General features: G+C 49.0%; 1 protein-coding gene across 11 annotated transcripts in view; it reads left to right on the forward strand.

Annotated features, from left to right (window-relative positions):
• The window catches only part of Agap1 (ArfGAP with GTPase domain, ankyrin repeat and PH domain 1), a 445,290-nt gene that overhangs the window by 246,031 nt on the left and 190,043 nt on the right, over positions 1-9,216 (forward strand). The gene's annotated exons all lie outside the window — the stretch shown is intronic.

The raw sequence follows: 9,216 nt of genomic DNA on the forward strand, positions 1-9,216 counted from the left end.
ACCCATCCATCCACCCATCCATCCATACATACATCCATACATCCATACATCCATCCTCCCTCCTATCCCCCTACAGTGATTCTTCTTAGCACCAGAGCTAACCTGCTGTCTATATGATGCCTCTTGTCTGTCACTGCTTCTGTGTTTTGGAACCATCCATAAGAAAATAAAGCACTCTGATACTATAACAACTGATTTGATAATCAGATGGTTCAGAAGCATCTAATGGGTAAGTAGGGTATGCAGCTTGGACACTCTAGAGCAAGAAATGAGATTGACAGTCCAGGATAGATGAGGCAGGATAGTGTGAGATTTTATCACATTTTTAGAATTTATAATGTAAATCTTAAAATTTGTTTTTCTAGGATTTTTGTTTTGTTTTTGTTTTTCCAGACAGGGCTTCTCTGTATAGCCCTGGCTGTCCTGGAACTCACTCTGTAGACCAGACTGGCCTCAAACTCAGAAACCCACCTGCCTCTGCCTCCCAAGTGCTGGGATTAAAGGCCTGTGCCCCCACTGTTTTGTTTAGTAGCTTTGAGCTCTTCTTCACTTGACAATGGGTCATGAACATGAAATGTGTCTTTGCATCTGTTCAGTGCTCAGGTGAAGAAGGGCTCCTGTCTGCTCACTGTCTTTACACAAACTAGTAAGTTCAAATGGAGCATTCTTGCCAGCTCTCTGGTCTGTTGGGAACATGAATTGGGGACTTGGAAGATGAAGAGGATTCGGAATAGAAGCAAGTCATTTATAAACTATACACTGTCTCTTGTGAAAGTAGAGAGTCCTTGGACCCCAACCTGGAACTCAAGTTTGTATGTGTCTTCTCTTCCATCCTAAAAAGGGCCTTTGACTCCCCCTACACCAGGAGGTTGAGAACCTGCCCCAGTAGTGCTTCTTGGGGCAACTGTGGAGCTGAGGGCTGACACCTGCAGCAGATGTGGCAGCGGGAACCACAGATATGGGACTCTGCATTTGAGTAGAGGTTTAAGGATGGAGCACACTGACAGGCTGTGAGTGGAAGATGAAAAAAGAACTGTGGCATTGGGGAAAGAACTTGCTTTAGGAAAGAAAGTGGGGCTTCAAATGCCTATAGGTGGGTGTCTATATGGAATGTGGCTCTGTCTCTCCATGCCATCCTAAAATGTGGAAGGCTCCTGCCTTTGCTTGGCCCTCGCTTTCAGTTTGGGCCCCGAAGAAAAATGGCTCCCAGTGAAAACGATGTTGTTGCAGTATACACACTCGCTGTTGGATTCATAAGTAATGTGAACCACTTCATAAATTATTTAGCCCCAAGTTCATTTTGTATAGAAAATTACATCTTTGAAAAGATATGACAGGGTTAAAATGAATCAAGTTTATCGTAAAACTGTTTCAGCTAGTGTAATTTAATCTGTGTCATTTTATCAAACAAGAAGAATTCTCAATATGTCCTCATCACTCAAGAGCAGTTCGGCTGCTGTTTCCCTAGAAGAGCTACCATCTGCCCTTGCTTCTGCCTGTAGATGCCACAACCCGTGTCTTCCTATGTGTGTGCACCCTGCTAGCGATTCTATAGGCCCACACCTGAGTTGTGGTTATGACTAGGCATAGCCTGACCCAAGCCCTGCTCTGAGGGTGCAGGGTCCTCACCAGGTGGTCTTGTCCCCAGGACTTATAATGTCAGTCCTCTTCAAGGGCTGGTCAGTGAGGTATGGAACATATTAAAATCCTTTGCTATCACTTGTGCTGCAGACAATTCTGTAAGCACATGCTGCTGGCACAGACCCATGGGTGGTGATGGTGTTGTGTGGCCCTGCTTCATAATCTTATTCTCCATCAGGCCTTCTACAAGCTGCACAAGAGGCCTTGCACAAGCTGCAGCTTGCTTCAGCCTTCCCTACCATGAGTGTGAGTCAAGGACCCTTGGCTGGTGCCTCCAGCATCCCACATACCACTAGCTGCATGTGTGTTACCTTCCAGCACCCACCTCTTCAGGGAATGGCCCACATCATCTGTGTCTCTCTTGCCTAGCACAATACCGTGATGGTATCTGGCCAACTGAGTGGCAAGCGTCTTACACTCAGAAGTGGATGGCTTCTCACACTAGTAGATCTGGAGCCTGTTCAGTGTCAGAAGTGGGGATTGGGAGGACAGGGAGATTGACTATTACCACAAGAATTTGGACTTATCAAAAAGGGGTAGTAATTTACCTTGAAACTTCTGATGAGACCATGTCTCTAAAGAATACACATCATTTAGCTCAAGTAGAAGGCACCATGTTTGATACGCTTGTCCTGTCCAAGTTCTACTGTTCTGTTTGTTGAAATGCAGTTTGCATCCAGTATCCAGATAAGATTTCCCTTAGAGCTTCTCGTAGATCATTCAGTCCCTCAACTTTCTTCCCCTGCCTGAAAGTACTTTCTGCCCCCTTTTGTCGGGGGCTCTGAATACTTAGGCAGTGTCAGAAAGGTCTAAGGGGTTGCAACCATAGCATCTTCCACTTCCTTCTCCTCCTCCAGCCTCTGGCTCTTGCCATCCACTTCCTGTTCACCCCTGTATTCTATCCGTGTCCCGTTCGTGTTGTTTCTTAAAGCTCCCAAGTAAAAATGACTTTGTTCCATGGCGCTGTGTTAAATTGGCTGGTTAATTCTGGTGTTATTTACCCTGTAATTCATTAGTTTCACCCCACCATTGGCAGCTGACAGGCTGTAATTTCACGCCTTGCAATAAAAGATGTCTCATAATCTGCTTCATTTAGCAGCAAGAGAATTTAATGAAATTAACTGCAGTCCTAATTACGCCAGTGAATACTAAAGACCGCCATCGTTTTCTCAGAAAAGGACGAGGTCCACCTCGTGAAGGATTCAGAATATAATTTCCTAAGGAAAGTTGCAAATGGCTTCCCTCTATTGGCCGACAAGGGCCCATCGTGGCTGCACATGGGACTCTAATTAACTGGTTTGTTTCGGAATGTCTCTCCAAGTATTCATCATGGCAGCCTAGGTTGGAGGGTGGCTCCCCCAGCCCAGCGATGCTGCTGTAAACAGGCCACTGTATGCTTACCCTTCTTTCCTCCCATGTCCTGTTTGAGTGTACCTCAGCTTTCCTGCATGTGACTCTGGAAGGTGTCCTGGGAGAACGGAAGCCTCGCCTCCTTTCTCATCCTCTCAGCTGCGTGCTCCATGCAACAGAATGGCCCAGCTGCAGGTATCAGAGCTTTGAGGCTCACCATACCCTTGTTTGGCTGCTCTCTGTTTCTCTCACCCACCAGACTAGCCCTCCTTTCCGTAATGGATCTCCACTTCACCTTCTCCCCACCTGGCTTCTGATGGAGGAAGATGGCAGTCACTGGGCCATGCAGAGAACTTGTTCTCACTTGATACTCTGTTCTACCTCTTCTCCTCCTTCACTGTGTCTGTCTCTCGTCCCACCTCTCTCACTACTCCCTATGGCTCCTCCACTGCTTTTTCCTCTGTGGTGGGGGCCAGAGACAGGAAAGAACATGAAAGGGGTTCAGTGTCCCCAGATGGCTTAAGCCCACTGCTCACCTGTGACTGTACCTGACCCTTCTGCCTGCCTCACTTCACTCTGCATCCCCGACCCCAGACAAGGAGACGGCAGAGTGGTAACTATGCAAGGACACTTGAAGCGTGACTTGGGGCAGCTAGGCACATGAGAGGGCTGCATGTTCTTACCCTGCATGGAAAAAACTCCCCAGGGGAAGTGCTCTCGGCTTTCTAACACACAAGCCTGATAGAAATGTCAAGTTCCCTGGTGACTAAAGTCCTCTTTCTTACTAATCTGGTTTTGCAAATTAGTAGCAGCTCTCAAGTCCTTTGTCACCTTCCAGGGGTGACGCCTGACCTGGTTTCCTTGGGTACCAGCTCTTGTGAGTCACCAGCTTCGTGCAGTGCATCCAGTGAATCAATCGAGAGCCTCTGCTGTCCCTCTCTGGTGGTCTCTGCACTTGCTCACCAGTCACTCCTTGCGACCCTGGCAGATTTGGGAAGCTACAGGAAGTTAGGTGGGTGTAGAGACATTGCCAAGACGGCTCATGTTGGTGGGGTGAGGGCTTCTACATCCCACACAAGGATTGCATCATAGAGGAGAGGGCTCCATGCCTCCCCCACAGCCCACTCAGCTCAATAACGTTCTAGAGGATCTGGGGATCCTGAGGTTCAAGTTCCAGTGGCCTCTAGAACTGTCTGTCAGCTAGGTAAGCTGCCCCATCCTTAGTAAGAAAGTGATAGTGCCAAGCCTTGTTGTGCCAGATACCTCTCACTGTGCTCAGTTTTCCTGCATAACCTGCAGAGCTAGCTCCCAAGACACTGGCTGGATCCATATACACGGAACACTCCCGTAGGAAGAACAGTCTGACCTCCAACCATGGGGCCATGACCTCTCAGCCACATCATGCCAAGATGCCAGTGCTATATGTCTGCCTGATATTCTCCCTGATCCAGGGCAACGGAGTAGCTCCCCACAGCCACCATGTTTGGCCTGGAGGCCTCGGAACAGCGAATACACTCTGCAACGCCAGTTCCTGGTCGCACAGAAGCAGGTTCACCCAGCTCTCCCATCTAGCCTCTGTCATCAACCCTTTCCCTCTATCCCTACCCTTTACCCAGTGTGTCCTGGTGGCAGGCAGAGGCATGGGGATGGTCCCAGCAGGAAGGTGTATTTGTATGGTCTGGCGGTCAATCACCTCTGCCTGTGGGTGTCACATGGCCTCCACCTTGGAGTGCGTTTGTAGTCAGAGGACAGCTCCCAGGAACACAGGGTAGGTAAGGAGTTTATGAGCAGGAAGAAGAGAGTGACAGGGAGGCTTCTGAGTCCTCTCCATAAAAATAATTGAGTTGACACTGAACCTGAGGGTCTAGGGACCTCCGTCAGGAAGAGAAATAAAGCCAAGTGTTTTGACACACAACTGGCTCGTCTCTTCCACAGTCCGCCAGAGGTAATTTTGGCGACGAGCAGTAAGGAAACCTGAAGTATTTCTCTCCCAGACCCTCCCAGCTTATTAAAAGAACTTATAGACATGAAAATACATTAAAGTGGGCAAAGCGGAGAGAGGGTGAGAGAGATTAACAACCTCCACTGAATAGAGCCTATTGATGAAGCGGGCCTGTGGCTGCTGCCTCTGAAACCAGGTGCGGGAGCTGACGCGGGAGGTCAGGCCCGTCCGGAGTTAGGGACGGAGGAAATTTGTATTTAAAATAATAGATGCCCGAGCACTCCTCGTCTTCTCTTTTCCAGTTGGGGAGAGGAGAAGTAGTTCTGTAGTCAATTGCCCCGAATTTAGAACCCAGATTTAATGATTGGCTTAAAATGTAGCAGAGGCGTGCGTGGTAGCACCACGGGGCACATGAGAACATAATGTCTATTGTCTAGTTCTGTATTTGCTCTCTAATGCTGTGGCCCAGCATGAACTCGAGCCCTCCCGGGGTGTAGAGAAGGAGTTTAGGGGAGAGAGGTGGGGGAACCCCCGAGACAGGCTGTGTGTTGACAAGAGCCTGACAGGTATAGGTGTCTTTGTTGATCTTTTTAGGAATTGGTGTCAGTGAGTATAAATTGAAGCCAGCACACTGAGTGTGTGAGAGAGAAAGTTAGCTGCCAGTCAAGTTTTATCTCTTAATGAATAGAGACTGCTGAAGTAAGGGGTAGGTAATTGAGTTTATAATTAATTAGCCATAACCCTCATCAGATAAAGCAGTTGTGGAGGATTTTTTTCATCTCCTTTCTCTCCCCAGGGCCTGCCCTTCTTTGTCCTTGCTCTGACAGCCAGCACTTATCTCGGGCCTCCGGAGCCCGTGCCCATCAGCCCTCCCCCTGGCCAGGGCCGAGGGATGGTCAGCCGAGCCTCACATTGTGCTGGGAGGCTCCACAATCAGTGTAGCTGTCCAGGCCATGATGAATTAGCGGTGGGAGTTAACACAGAGGTGGACTGCAGATCCCCTGGCCGATAGCTGGCAGGTCACTCCGTTTGTCCTGACTTCAGCTCATCTCTGATGGACCTTTGACACTTTGCAACAAAGAGGTTAGAGGAAAGAGAGCCCCGAGATGGCTCCTTCCTCCAGAAGTTGGGCAACTCACAAAAGGCTCCCTTAATTTCTATAGCAGGCGATCTCTTCACAAAAGATAGAATCAATGAGAGATTATACTCTTCTTTGAGGAAACTTCTTTAAAAGAAAGGAAAAAAGGAAAATTCCATTTATGGGTGCATTGCATGTTTTGGAGACAATCAGTAAGGCATTAAATCAAAGGTGACTTGAGACTCTAGTTGCCCCTTCTGACTTCCAAGACTTAAATCCGGTTGATACCAGCTTAGGGAGAACCCGTGAGTAGGAGCCTGCCTGTGGCTCTCCATCCGATCATGATACTGACTTAAGCAAATTCTGACCTAGAAATGGTGATGATCTTGTGGTTCTTTCTAATGAGCATCCAAGGCAGGTACAGATAACCCCCTACCCCCACCCCTGCCGCCCTCACAGCTGGGAGATTGCACCCAGAGCTGAGCCTTCCCTCCCATCCCCCACAGTGGCTCTCTGATCCAGGGATCATAAAAAGCAGGGATTTTTTTTCTTTGTTGGTGTAACCAGTTGTCACTTTGAGACCCTGTGGTGACTCTCTGGGGGACTCAAAAGCTAAAATGTTTGATAAAATAATATGATTGGTACTGATTTAAAATGCTAATGAAAATGCAATCAGACAAGGATATTCTTCAGCCCCATTGCAGGAGTGAAGTGTGGCCTGGCACTAAAGGCCTGACATGTACCCTGTGTACGGTTTCACTTTCTGGGAGAATGGGATGAGGAAGCAGTGCTCGCATGGGTGGGCGCTGGCAGGGGAGGATGCGTGCTAGCTTTTTGGGTACTGGTTGGAAGTCATCGTAAGCTATGCACAGAATTGATTGGGGGAGCACTGGCATTAGCAGGAAGCACTAATAAATGTAGAGCGTCTTCATTAGCATCCAATATAGAAACACTAGATGCTGTAATTGAGCCATACCTAATGACTCTTAAGTTTTTAATGAAGCAGGTAACTGGAAATAAGTTCATCCAGAGCTTGCTTTGCATGTAGGGAAAGGAATCAGATGCACAGGCTCACCGAATGACTGAGACCTGAGTGTAGAAGCCAGATGACTGGCATTAGGGTGTTAGCTCCATCCACTTAGCCTTCCCCTGTCTTCCAAAGTTCAGGGGTCACCTCCAGAAAACCCTCAGGTTCAGACCTCCTCCTGTGGGAAAATTTAGGCCCAGTTTCTCATTCAAGGTCACATAGAAAATACTGCATGAGAGAGACCATACCCTACCACTGTTTCCTGTTACAGCCTGTTCTTTCCCCGTCTGCTGACCATAGGACCTGGGACCTGGCTCCCTCTCTTCTTCCCTCCCTCCTTCCCATAGGAAATGTCTCTTAAGTGGTGTCACCTGGGCCACTCCAGCTTTTGTCAGTGTTGCTGCAAGGGGAATGGGCACCTATCATGTTAGGTATTAGCTCTCAACCTGGGGCCAAGACACTGGAGGCTTCGAATGAAGCCTATTGCCAGGTCCTGTCATGTCTTCCTACACAGTGACTCTGAATTCAGGAACGTCTCTTAATCTCTCCAAGTTTCATTTCATTGGATTTAGACAGGTAGGTTGACTTATTAGTCAAAATCTCCAGAAGAACAAAACCAATAGTCAGAATAAGGAAAACTTAGATTGGCTCAGGCAGCAAGGGCTGGGTCGTCCAGTAATGGCCACCAGTGTGCTAGAGAGAGGATCCCACAGCTGTGCATTCCATGAGGCTGGCTGCCTGCTCTGGCACTGACCGCCTAGAGGACTCCTAGAGAGTCGCTGGTTTGCAGTCCGTATTCTGAAGGCCAAAGAGCCTGGATTCTAATGTCTTCAGAGTCTTAATTATAGCAGTACCGGTACACTGACCAGCAAGAAGTGGGGGCAGGCAGCACCATCTCCCTTGACCCTCTCTCTAGGCTGAGGCAGGGGAAGGTGGGACTGGCTCTGGGGAAAGGAGTTGCCCTTCATTTAAGCATTTCTGGAAAGCTCCTCCCTCACAGACTGGCTCAGGCGCTTATTCTTCAGGTGACTCCATCTCCAGTCCTGTTGACATGCCATCACAGGTCACGCACTGAGCCATGGGGATGGTGGGCGTCCCGTGGCAGGACCCCTCTGTGCCTGGTCTTCTCCCAGACCATCTTTCCATCACTATGTTCTCATTTCTGGGTTAACAGTTCTTATGTCATCCTTCTCAGGTGCATCCCGCCAAGCACCAGATGGTTCCAGTTGCATCTGCTGACATGACACAGTCATGCGGCTATTCTTCCTGTCTCCGTGATCATGGCAGCAGGACATGTTAGAGAACCTAGAGTCCTTTCCACATCATTTCTGATCTCATTGGACTAGAGCCATTGTCAGGCCCTGTGCATTGTCATGCCAATTCGGGCCCCTACACATAGCAACAGTAGCCTCAAACCATAGTCCAGAAATGGCTGAAATTTCCTGAGAATAGTCCTAATGGACTGTCTGCTATCCAGTAGCAATGCAGTCCCTGTGACCAAGGACACCATAGCTGAATCCTCCCCAGAGTTGACAGACTGGAGTCTGAAGGGCCCTTGTTCCACACTGAAACCTGACCCAGAACACATGCTTGCCACACACAGCACAGCAGTGCATGTTCAGATAGTGCTCTGTGCCCGGTGCTAACCAGGCAGACCTACGAACACACCAGCACTCGGGGATGTGATCAGTGTGAGTACCATGCCCTGAAGCACACTGCTGATGTCGGCTCCAGTGCCTTGAGATCAGAGTCAAGAGAGGGCTATCCTCCAGTCCTCGACACCAGGTGAGCCAGGCTTGCTGGTACACACAACCCAAGTAATTCTGACATCCCTACGGGGCATCAGGACAGAAGGGTGCACAGGCTCTATCTACCTATGTTCAGTGGGCATTCCCTGTACAGTGGTCTCCTAGACACCCACCCAGATGCTGGAGTGGCCTTTCGTAGCACTAACGTGAGGTGGTATGCCTTTACCTTCTAGTGGAATACTCTCAGGGACGCTGCAGTCTTGAGCTCCTCCCATCCCGTGTCTCTGACATTCAAGGTGTGTGTGTCTGTGTAGGCTTTCTACTCTCCACAGCTGAAGCTAGGAAGAGTGACCACACGCACACGCACACACACGCACACACTCGCACACGCACACACACGCACACGCACACACACACACACACACTCTCA

Source organism: Mastomys coucha, unplaced genomic scaffold (genome assembly GCF_008632895.1).
Source record: "Mastomys coucha isolate ucsf_1 unplaced genomic scaffold, UCSF_Mcou_1 pScaffold14, whole genome shotgun sequence".
Classification (NCBI taxonomy): domain Eukaryota; kingdom Metazoa; phylum Chordata; class Mammalia; order Rodentia; family Muridae; genus Mastomys; species Mastomys coucha.